The sequence below is a fragment of the Eretmochelys imbricata genome, chromosome 7 (genome assembly GCF_965152235.1).
Source record: "Eretmochelys imbricata isolate rEreImb1 chromosome 7, rEreImb1.hap1, whole genome shotgun sequence".
NCBI lineage: Eukaryota > Metazoa > Chordata > Testudines > Cheloniidae > Eretmochelys > Eretmochelys imbricata.
This window is the reverse complement of record NC_135578.1, coordinates 40691289-40704354: the sequence shown is the minus strand read 5'-3', so window position 1 is coordinate 40704354 and position 13066 is coordinate 40691289.

The following is a 13066-nucleotide window of genomic DNA, read 5'->3' as shown; positions in this document are numbered from 1 at the left end:
ATAATAATAAAAATAAATTCAGGTTAGAGACCTCAAAAAAGATACGTTTCCCACCTAGTTTTTTTCTTCTTAATGTTCATGTTTGAAAATGTTTACAAGTATATCATTTATTAAAGTTTAACGAAAATATTGATGGATCATTTGTTCTGACTTTATGGGCCAGATACTTGTCTGGTATGTCACAGATGATCTAGTCAAGCTCCACCTGTTAGACTCTCATTAGACTCCTCTGAAGGGATCCAAATGCTGGATCCCTTGTACTCTTTCCTTGGTGGGTCTGGCAGAGTTCAGCTGCTTTGGATCTTGGGGCACTTAGGTGCTTCAGGTGCAGACCTGGTGTTTGGAACCTCTCTTGGGAGTGGGGACTCTCTCGATCAGTTTGCCCAGGCCTGGAAAATAATGCCATTTTCTTGAACTTCCCCAGCAGCTCTTGTACATTTTCTAAATTCTCACCAAAGGAGTGAACCTTTACTCTCTCAAGGGCTCCTAGGGATACCCAGAATCTTCCTTCTGCAGCTCATGAGTTCTATTCCAAACCATAGAATTGGTATTGGGTGGTGGTGGTGGTGGTTATGATGCAGCTATTAGAAGCAAATAGTGGATTCCATGTACACTGATACAGTCTATGATTCACTTTTCATAATAACTTCATACCATCAATCTGTACAGACAGATTTCCCAAATCATCACATGGTATAAAATTGCATATCTGTTGAAATCACTGTAGCAAGGTTGTTTTACGTCCCCATAGAATCTAGCCCTGTGAGAACAAATATTGCTTAGTTTCTGTGTGGTGTTAATTTTAAAACCTATTTTACAGGAAAATATATTGGATCAAAATCTTTAGTGGTGTCAATTGGCACAGCTATGGAGAAAATTTGATCCATTATCTTTCTGATGTATTATCTATTCATATTATTGGCAAAACTTGATTTCAGGGAAATCTGTTGTAGTGGTACTCACTCTGTTATGAGCCTGTATTCTACTGAAGGGATACTACACATGTAGGGCCAGATGGTGATACCCTTACTCATGTTCAGTAGTACCTTATACCGTGTGTACCGGTCAGCTCTGCCATGTCTCCCTGGCATACTTCCTTCTCGCTACACAAGGGTTGGAGGGCATGACTTATACAGGAGGTGATGGAACTGCCTTCGTCAGTTTTCTGCCAGTGGAGAGTTCCCTTATGCAAACAGAGTTCTCCACTGACCATCTCCAGCTGTTTACGTCCACCATGTACCCACTCATGCTTACGTGGCAAAAAAAGGGGACTGGAGAGTACTGCCTCATGTATTTGTACATATTTGCAGAGTGTAGCAAATTTTCATAATAATGACTACATTGTGATATTCTTACAAATGAATAGTGTGACAGATGTAGCAATCAACTTTACTGAATTACGTTAAACCTTATTGAATAAAGTTTCAGTATCTAAGGAGCAGGGGTGTCCCTAAGGGGTGTGGGGCCTGGGGCAAATCAGCCTTTATAGGCCCCCCTCTTAACATTTTTTATACAGGTAAAATCTGATTACAGTGAACTTCAGGGGCAGCTGCTGGTCGCAGGTTAAATATTGATAGCACTCAGCTATATAATTATAATGTTGTTGTTATATTGTAGTTCTTTTTTATAATTATAATGAAGTACATATAACTAAAAAAAAAATCTCACCGATCACAATCAGAGTCGCACTGCTTACATTCTGAAATCCACCTTCCTGGGCTTCCTTGCAGCAAACTCACTTCCCAGGTGCATATGGTCTTGCTACCCTTAGTGGGTTTGTTTTTAAGTGTAATTACACATTTGCAGCACTGAGACCTCATTTCTCGGGAACTGTGTGGCTCTTGGAGGGCCTATATGTGCCTGGTGCTGGGGGAGCCCAGGACCCTCCAGCATGGAGGAGGGGCTCTAAGATCGGTTTTCTCTGAGGGCTGGGAGCGGGAGGGGAGGTGGAAAAGCAGGTGGATGGAGGATGGTCCTGGTGGGTGGTGGAGAGAGCAGAGTTCTGGGACCCTAAGGCTGGGAGAGCTGAAAGGCAAGGAGGACCCTGGGGATTGATAAGAGCTGGCCCTGGCCTGGAGGTGGCATTGGAGGATCCCACCCAGTGCTGGGAGAGGGGAGAAAGGGCAGTGGAAGGGGGAGGTGTGGGGCACTGGGGGGAAACCAGTGATGGGCGAGGGATGATGGAGACTTCTGGTTAGCACTCACCTGTGTGAGGGGGCCCCCATGTGCTAGTGGAGGGTCCCACCAGAAAAGAGAAGGGTCTGTCCAGGGTGGAAGGGCAGGGTCAGGGTCAGCCTGCCCTGTCATTAGTGGTTGGGGGGAGCTAGGATCCTGTGGTGGCAGGTGACGCTGGGAGCCAGCGGAGTGGGCTGGCACTGGGTTGCTTGCTGCAGATGCTGCCACAGAGACTGAGCCTGAACCTGAGCCCGCAAGAAAAAGCATCAGGCAAGAAAAAGAAATAAATGCCCAAGCTGGTGAGTGCAGGGCACGGGCCTGACCCCTGCTGCAGGTGCCATGTGCCCTGTTAGCTCCCTGGGTTGCCCTGCCCCTCACATCCTCCTGAAGTGCAGTGGCATGGGCTCCAGAGAGATTGCCCTGATCTGCCCTATGGACAGGACAGCTCTGCTAAGGAGTTCATTGTATTAAAAATGCAAATGAGTTGTGGAATTGTATGTAACATCGCTAGGGAGGAAACCTGACTAATGTAAACCTTGGGAAGTATTATGAGCTTCAAAGGCTGATTTGAGACTGTGAATTTTTGAAAGTTTCCCAGGAATTCTCATGGAGAAAGTGTGTGCAAATGTGAACTCTTCCCGATATGCAAGAACTCAGCCTTTGAAGCTTTGGAATGAGGAGGGGGGCCTTGTCTTTGTTGATCACCTGTTACATGAGGACAGATCCAACACCCAAACGGATAAAGAAGGAACTCTCAGATTCATGGGGGTGCTGGTTCTGAGGTAACAGTTGTTAGGAACTTGTGACCACGGAGCCAGAGCTCTTGTTAGAGTTGGAATGATAGCTGGTAAGTTTATTAGCATGTGTGTAGAGTCTGTTGTTTTTTTAAATGTTTTCTCGGTAATGCTTTTACTTTAAGATTAAATGTACTTGCTTAGGAAGAACTGTGTAGTAACTTAAAACCCTGAGCAATTATACTGCTCTTAACCCTCAAAGAGAAAGCAAAGCAGAGGCACTAGTCTGTTTAGGCCATCTACTTTGCTGGGAAATTCAATGTAGGCAGGCAGCTGTGCAGCCTGGAAAACCCCCCAATAAGCAGGGAGAAAGACGCAAGTGTCCAGCCAAGAGAGGTGATAGCTGGAGATCTAGAAGCCTAAGAATAGGTGCCCTTGCCCTGAACTGTGACATATTTAGCAACTTACTTCACTGGAATTATTCATTCAGCATGAGTTTAAGGTATTAGAATATGGCACTGAGATGATGGGTTAATGTGATTTTTAAAAAATTCCTCCCATGCATATTTAACAAAGCCATTATAGGGTTCACATTCAAATAATAAGGTCAACTGTGTTTAGTAAAATGACCCATGCAGACAGTTAAAATGTAGACACAGAACATAATAGTTGTCTTGCTGTTATCAGTTACTTCTGATGGGCTGTAAGCTGACACCTTAATGAAATATTACTGACAAGGAGCAATCTAGATATCTAAACCCTGTGCTGCAGCGTGACGTTTTAAAGACTGCTGCAAGAGCACAAAAGAACTCTGGGGGTACCCATCTAAGGTTGGATTTCCTCCTAATGTATTTGTGCAGATTTTGCAACCCACGGTTCAACAGGGGAGTGGGGTACAATGGGATCTCTTTTTACTAGGTGCAGAGCTTGGAGGTAACAACCCTGAGGCCAGTATCGTTTGGTGGCATCCTAGTAACTCTTACTTTTCATAGTGCATGTGCATGCTCTCTCTCTCTGTGTGTGAGCAATATCAACGCTCAGGTTACTGGGAAATGGGTATAAGGGCTTGTCTCCACTACGGGGAGATTGCTGCTGCAATCTATGCAGCAGGGATTGATTTAGCGCAGAGGTTGGCAAACTACGGCCCACAGGTCACATCCGGCCCACAGGACCGTCCTGCCCGGCCCCTGAGCTGAACTCTAGGTCAGAGAGGCTAGCCCCCGGTCCTTCCCCCGCAGTTTCCCCTTCCACCCGCCACGCTGCCGTGTGGGCAGCACTCTGGGCGGCGGGGCTGCGTGCTCATGCAGGGCAGCACATCCGGCACCAGCCAGGCGGCACGGCTCCAGACATGCTGCTCTGAACGGCATGGTAAGGGGACCAGGGCTGGGAGGTTGGATATGGGGCAGAAGGTCCTGGGGAGCAGTCAGGGGACAGGGAGCAGGGGGCGGTTGGATAGGGCAGAGGTTCGGGGGATGGCAGGGGACAGGGAGCTGGGGGGTTGGATAGGCAAGGGAGTCCCGGGGGGGCTGTCAGGGGGTGGGGTGTGGATAGGGGTCGGGGCAGTCGGGACAGGAAGCTGCGGGGGTTGGATAGGGGATGGGGTCCCGGGGGGGCGGGGGTCCTGGGAGGGGGTGGTCAGGGGACAAGAAGCAGGGGGGTTGGACGGGTGGGGGATTCTGAGGGGGACAGTCAGGGGGCAGGAAGTGGGAGGGGTCGGATAGGAGGCGGGGGCCGAGCTGTTTCTGGGGCACAGCCTTCCCTACCCGGCCCTCCATACAGTTTTGCACCCCGATGTGGTCCTCGGGCCAAAAAGTTTGCCCACTCCCGATTTAGCGCATCTCGTGAAGACCCACTAAATGGATGGCAGAGCGCTCTCCTGTCTACCCCAGTGCTCCAGCTCTCTGAGAAGAGTGAGGGAAGTTGACCAGAGAGCATCTCCCATTGACTCAGCACCGTGAAGACACCAGGGTAAGTTGACCTAAGATACGTCGACACCAGCTACGTTATTCGTGCAGCTCGAGTAGCGTAACTTAGGTCAACTTGTCTCCATAGTGAAGACAAGCTCTAAGTAAAAATGTCCCAGGTGATGTGAAATTAAAGATCTTGTGTAAAGGTCACTTCTGAAACTCTGTAACAGATGCATTCATGCACAATTAAGTAGGTTTCAGCAAAATCTTTGAAGTATTGAAGACTCCTGGTGCACACTTAAAACAACCTAATTTCTATAAAATGTTTTAAACGAGGTGCTTTTCTTAAAGATGAAATTAAATTATTAAACTGCCTTTTCAAATACTACGTTTATTAGAACACAGTTAAAGTCCCATTTCATCTCCCCCTGCCCCTCAGTTCATTATTTCTCTGGCTCCACCTATGTGGTTTTTATTTGTTTTTGCAGCAGGGGTTTAATTTTTTCTGCCTCAGCCATTCTTTGATTGTTTCTATTTTATTCCCTCATTGTCGTTTTCAAAATGCTACTGAGATGTCACACAGAGAAAGTTCAAGATTAAAGGAATCTTTTGTTTGAGAACCTGCTTTATTTGGGGGTAAGAGGCCTTCCCTCATTATAGGTCAAGGATAATTGTCTGTTATCCTCTGCTCCTGATGCTTATTCCTCACCTGAAATCATGGTCTCCTATGACCTTATAATGGACTTCTACTAGACAATTATTTTGTCTAGTAGAGTGAGAGAGAGAGATGATTACTTCTGATTTTAACCTAAACTGTTAGATGCTCAACAGTATTCTATCTGGAATCAAATTATCTGGGCCAGGAAATTAAACTATTGCAAGAAACCTTGTATACAGCTATCCAAGGAAGATGATGGTTAAAATCTTACAGGACAGTAATGATCCAGTAGTGCTGAGCGACACACAAATATCAGAACAATGCCAAATAATGTGCTGGCTCTTCAAAGAAATAGATTCACAAAGTATGTGGCAGAAAGCCAAATACTTTCTTAACCCTAGGAGTAATTTTTTTTGGGGGGAAGGGGGGTTTAAAGCTTCAAATTTGTTAAATATTTCAAATAGTTTTCTTTAAAGGAGACTCATCTGAAAAAAAAAAAAGTATTTTTGGGATCCTCCAGGATACCAAGTACCAGAAAGGTCAAGAATCATCATTGCTATTACTGCTCCCTTTTAATTTTAAATACTAACTTTTTAGACACCCGATTCAAGAAAGCATCTTGATTCAGTACAGCACCTTAATTGTATGGTTGTACGTAAGCATGTGCTTAAATACTTTCTTCAGAGACTTAAAAAAAACCCTCTTAAAACAATGGAGTAAACAATATATTAGCTTTGCGTAAACATGATATTGAGCTGGATTTGCTTTCAAGTGAAATTTGGCTTTTGCTTACCTCTTTCCTAGAGTAGCTTTTGATATTTTTCTCCCAAGTACGTATTGTTCACATGTACAGGACACAGTTGCGTTTTGGCTGACTCTGTGCTTAGTGTACTATGTACTTTTGAAGGTCACAGTGACATTTGGACTTTGAATAACTACGTAATATATTTATGGGTTACTTTGAGTCTTTCTAAGTTCCACAGCAATACTGTATAATCATGTACAGCTCCTTGCAAAGTGAAAATGAGTTGTAGTCTTTTTCGGAAAAATGACTATCTGATGAGCACTAAGAGGCTGATATTGCACCATGCAAGTCAAAGGGAGCCAGATCTGTCCTAAGAAAGGCTCTTAAGGGGCTCAATTCGCCAAGGTACCAAGCACTTAATTCCAGTTGATCAAAGCATGTGCTTAACTTTAAGCTTGTGAATTATCCATTGGGGTGGAGCATCTAAGTACATTTCAAAATACACTCCTGGTTTTTAAATGATTTTATTTGATTTGCTTGAGACCAGTAAGAGATGAAATAAGCAATATCACTTTCTCATGCTTCCTTTAAAAATGGTTTAAAGTGTATGCTAAATTTTGTCATCACTCAAAAGCTTATATGTGTTAGTTTAGGAAGTCTGGATTTAAAGATACATGTGAATGAAAAACAGAACAATGAATATGGCTTTAAAAATGTTCTTGCATAACGTTTCAATAAAATGTAGCTTAAACAAAATCCATCACCACTGGATGGACATTTGCCTTGTCTTCTAGAAAGTAAATCCACTTGGGATGACTTTTGTAACTTGAGTGTATGTTTATGCAGCAAACCCAAAGTATTGGCAATATTACTACTAATGTAAATAGTGTATATAATTTTATATATTTCTTTTTCTTGTGTGTCTTTATAATCTCCCTGTTTAAATATCCTGAATTTGGTGTTTTGGGGGTTTGGTGCCCTTTTTCCTGTTAAAAAGTTTGCTGTTTTAAAGTGATGTTGAAAAATGTTTATCTGTGGCAAATTATTTTTGAAAGCTTAATATTTTAATGTTAAAACAATATTATCCGATTACACTATTACTGAACCCACTCTGGGCTTCTTAGGTAGCTGTACTTTTCAGTTTGATCTTTATGTCCTATAAAGCTAATGAGCCCTAATGTAAGGAAAAACAGAGCCAAAGAATGGAAGTTGTGAAGGAAAGTATAGCCAATAAAAGTCATATACAAAATCTCTGGTCAGAAGGTATGACTAATTTCATGCATGGATTAATCATACCAAAATACTTTGTTCATGGTATACAATTATTGCTGTGAAAGGTATGTTAGAATGTGGTCAAATGTCTATTTATTGATATTAGCTATAACGAGCTGGGAAGAAATATCAGTGCTAAACTCAACAGGCAAGTTATTAAACACTGATCCAGTGGACGCACAGAATTAGGAAACATAGAAACTGTTTACTCTCCAAATATTCTTCCATCATAACCCCCTACAGCTGATTAACCTTTTTGGGCATATGTATTTGATAAACACAGAGTGTAAGAAAAACTGAATCAAGAGTGCACTTAAGCATGTGCTTAACTTTTAAGAACATGCTTAAGTCCCTTTGACTTCAGTAGAACTTAGGCGCATGCTTAAGGTCTTGATCTTGCTAAGATTTACATGCATGCTTAACTATATGCCCAGTGAGTAATTCCACTGATTTCTGTCTATATATGACCATATAGCCAGAAATAACCACAAAGTGTGGAGACTACTTTTACTTGAATAGGCACAATATACCAAGGAGTAGGAAACCCAGGAACTGCCATAGCAAATGCAAACAGTGGTCCATATTGTTTGCTACCCTGTTCCCAGAAGTAGTAAGAACTGGATGCTGCAAATGAAGGCGTAAAACATTTTGGAATTGTTTTTCATTTACAAGGTTTATTTTAAAAACAAACCACTGAACATCTCTCTTCCCACAAACTCCCTCACCCCAATCTCTCCATGTTGCCCCATTTCGAGTGTGTGTTACATTCAAGAAAGCCCTCTTTCTCTGTGTACAGCTGCCTCACTCACTTTTGTTCTTCAGGACAGCAGTGAACTTTAAAAAAAAAAAAAGCCACAGGGGGTGGAGAAAAAGCACCTTTACAAGTAAGCAAAGTACGCCTCTTCCCCACACACATTCACAGCATTCAGGAGTTACAGACTAAGGTAAATTCATCTTCTTATGGCCATTTATGCAATCTAACTGTAATGTGTCTGTGTCTCACATACTTTTATACTTTCTCTCTCACTTCAGGAATACAATCTGTGTTCTTCTGAGAATTTCAGGTACATGCGACTAATGCTTTAATGCTAACTAAGTATTGCTATCCACCAGGGCAACTATGTATGCAGACTAAAGAAAGTTCAGTGTCCATGTAGGTTACACCAGTAGTGCATATAATGGACAAGAACTTTAATGACTATAAACTCTGAGCCAGAGGTGAGGGTCTGTAACAGCGAGAAGGTCCATTGTCTGTTTGCAGAGCCAGCAGTGCAGATGGGGATTGCTATGAAAATGTTTTTAACTGTCCTATATTTTACATATTTTTAAAAGTGCAAATTTTAAATGACTGATTATCATTGCAGAATAAAGTAATTTAGAAGAAAAGCTGAACTCACATTGCAGCAGATTTATTTGCTAGTGATATTTTTGGGGTTTTTTTTGTATTATAATATTACTTTTAATATACATTGTGATGTAACATGCATTACATCCTATTTGAAATTGATTTAGCTGAATTTCATAGACAAAAATAACAGATTCACAGAGTTTAAAGGCCAGAAGGGACCACCAGATTATCTAGTCTGACCACCTGTATCTCATAGGCCACTAAACAACACCCAGCCACCCCCAATCTAACCTCAACAACCAGAATTAGACCAAAAGTATTACAACCCTCAGGAGGCTAAACTATATGTGCTACAGAAAGAAAACAGGAGGGACTGAGGTGTGCCAATGCCTGAGGCTCCTACAATGGCAGGGAATTGATTAAGTGAGAGATACGCTACAATCCAAACATTGTTGGAGGGGAAATTTGGAAGGGGGATAGGAAATAGTAAGACAGCCTTTTGAAAGTTTAGGAAATAATAATAGCATTTTGTGCAGATTTATACTAACAGTTCAAAATTACGCTTTTCAGCACTTCCTCACAAAAGTACTTTGTGTTTCAAAGCAAAAGTTGAAGTTCCTTTAAGTGAGTGCTTTTGAAATGCATTCAGTGCCAAATTCTATCCTGGCGAGACTCCATAGGCTCCAGTGCTGTGAGCTTTCCTTTTTTACTCTGGATCATGGAGGTTATGAATTTCAGTTATTGATCTTGAAACTAGAGGTGGTAAACCACAGAAGTCAGAAGTTCATTTTGAAGGCTATAGTCATGCTTCCTGAATGAACTAAATCACTTGAATCAGTAAAATTGAACTGGATACATCATGAGAGCAGGCTCTCTCCTGGTATGTGTCATGACTTCTGCTCCTTGTTGGATTACATCCTTCTGGATTAAATTCAGTAGCACTTTACAAGATTTTAGTATTTTCTGTTTCATGTGGCCAGATTTCAATTACATCTGAATTTCAAATATATTCACCCTGTGTTTTAATGGAGTTATGAACACACAGCTAGACTAATGAAATATATAGCTATGCGTTTGCAGATGCTTATCTGAAATGTATATCAGTTCTGCTTTTAATTAGAAAATGAAGCATTTTCTAGTATGGATCATGAATTCTAACCCAGTAAGAGAGAAACAAGTTCCCCTTTAGCAGTGTGTTTAAAAAATGTTCAGATGTGGGGCAAGTGGGTGAAATGGAATTCTGTCTGAAAAGACAAAACTGATAAAACATATTTTTGTGCTGCAACTGATATTATATAATAAGATGTCATTAGATACTCCAATATTAGCTCACTATTACCACTGATAGTTCAAGGAGAAAGGATTACAGGGATGTGACTAATTACCCTCCTTCCTTAGGGTCACCAGATGTCCTAGTTTATACAGAATGACGTGGTTAGCAGGGACAATCTTGGTATCTCAAAGGGTTTTACTGAAAATGGAGCTTTGTTCTATTTTCAATAAAATCCCATGGCATCTGGTTACCCTAGCACTGCCTGACAACTCTGAAAGAGCTCTGTGAGCACTGTAGCACCTCCTTTGTGGTATTACCAGGCAGTTGCTCTCTTCGTTGCTTTGGTTATTAGTAAAGAGGTGTGAAATCTGGAGCTGCCATAACAGTGATAGCCCCACTTCGGAGGAGGATCTTCAGTCCTTTTGCGGCAGGGACAATGATCTTTATATACTCATGGAGAGGGAACAAAGGGAAAATGAAATTTGTTTTATTAGTTTAGAAATGCATTCAGCTTACTCCTTTTGTGACTTTCACATAACCACAAAGCCCAGATTCAATGACGAGACTGAGAATGGGGAGCCATCCATGGAAAAAAGGGATTTCAGGTTAACTGTCACACTTAACAACTTGGGCAGACAGCCCAAGGCATAAAGCTTCCACTTAAATGAGAAATATGGGCAGGCAATGCTGAGGTTTACAAAATAACTCTCCTAGGGGCACAAGACAGCCTAAATGGAAGGAGAAGCAGCTCAGTGAGCTGTCTCCACTCAGAGAGCTGTTCAAAATGGAGTGCCCTCGGCAGGAGGAGAGTAGTCTTAGAAAGCTCTCAGATTTGTCCCACTACATGCGTTTTACTCCACTGACAGCTGAAAACATTTCACATACGTATTTTCAAATAAGAAAATCCTTTAAATGTCCGGCTGGATCATCTCCATGGCTGTACGCTATTACAGCTGAAGGCAATTGCTACTTCCTGGCAAATTTGGGGAAAGATTCTTAATCTGAGATTTTTAAGCATAGAATTATGGCTCACATTTCCAGTGCATTCAGTTTCACGCTAAGCAGGTACATATGTATGGGTTTTCTGTAACACTCATCACTGTTGTATCTAAGTGCTGCCCAGGTAAATTACAGCTGTATTACTAGGTCCATACTGGACTTAATAGAGGACCCTTCCCATGCATGAGAAAGCTCCATGAGGCTTTCAGTGTGGGTTTTATTTTACCTTCAGTCAGAGCCTTCCAACTATGGTGGGAAGGTTTTATCAAAAGCGAGGTATGGCAATGTGTTCGGCAAGCTGTCAGGCTTTGGGTTGTTCTAATATCCTCTAATGGCTCATTTCACAGCTCACCCCCCTCAACCAGGATAGCTTAGAGTGAAATCCTGTTCTTTCTGGAATTCACTGACAAAACATCTGTTGACTTCAATAGGGCCAAGATTTCACCCTCTCTCTCTCACTAGCTCTAATGTTCTTAGTTTTCTTAGCTGCAATGGCCCAGAGGAGTGCCGTTACTTTGGCTGGTGATGTGCTTACTGATGTTGCTGTATCTTCATCCACTGATGACTTTGAAAAATTGGGACCAAGGCATTGAATTGGCATAAGAAATATATCTGAGCTTTTTATGTATAAGGTGTGGTGCTCACAGCAGCCTATCCTGCTGAAGCCTTCTGCAAAGCTGGAGGCTCTGCTTTGCTTTCACCTAGAGCTTGGGACACAGTGAGTTATGACACTATAGTCTGGAGGTTTCCTAATATTTCGCACATTGATCTGGCTGTTCTATAGCATATCTAGAAATATAGCACCAGGTTTTTCTTTTTAGGAAATCAAAGATATATAATAATGGAAAAAGAAAAGTTTTGTATGTACAAATTGCACACACAGTGACAGATTTACATAAATAGGCAACACAACATGCAAGAAAAGGGTGAGTAAAGCACAAAATCTCTGTAAGCTGTGAGGAATTAAGTAAGACAGCATTAATATCAGATACAAATTACAGAAAATAGTCAGCACTGTAGGTTGGGCATGTGATTACTTCACTAATTTCCAGATACACTAATCAAAATTGTGAGACTGATTCTGAGGTCCAGCTGAGCTCTATAAGATGCATGACCCAGCAGGGACAGCGGGGGGTAGGGAAATGTCACATTTGCTTTCCCTGAGGCATTTTGGGGCTGGTCCAACCAGAAGAAGAGCTCTGTGTAAGCTCAAACTTTTCTTTTGTGAATAAAAGATATTACCTCACCCACCTTGTCATTCTGGAATTTTAGTGTCTCTTGGAGATACATTGCATGCATTATAGTGACTATATTATAGAGACACATATTTTTAGGAAAAAAATACTTAATGTGATTAACAATATGAATTTTTGCTGTTGACCTAATCAGTGTTAGTGTGGGTTTCAAGAAATGTAATTTCTTGAACAACAGCTTATTTAATACTAGGCCCTCTGTAAATGACAAAGCTAAGATTTCATGCATCTGCCATCTCAATTTCCTTTCTTTATTAGAAAGGTTTCACATACACCCACAAATTGTGATTAGAGTAGCAATACGAAATTCTCTTGTAATTAAGGAAACTAGTGTATGAATATGCTGTCAGTGCCATGTTTCCTAACCGGAGATGTAAAGTCCCAAAACAATGAAAAATCTTCCGTGGAAAAGATACATTGTTATTATCAAGACAAATGTCAGCTCTTAACAGTAGTGTTGACAATTTGTGATTTATAATTAAAGGCCAAGATTTAATGTAAGGTGAAGGAATTAAATCACTTAAAGCATCTGAGGCTATGTGTAATGATAAAAGCATCTATGGAATAATTTGTAAGCAACTGAATGCTGCGAAAATCAAGTGAAAAATGTTTGCTTTTTCTTAGCTAAGTGGGATACGTTTTCAATGTTAATGCATCATGTGGATTAAGTTTTACTGCTCCATTTTTGCTAATGGGATTTTT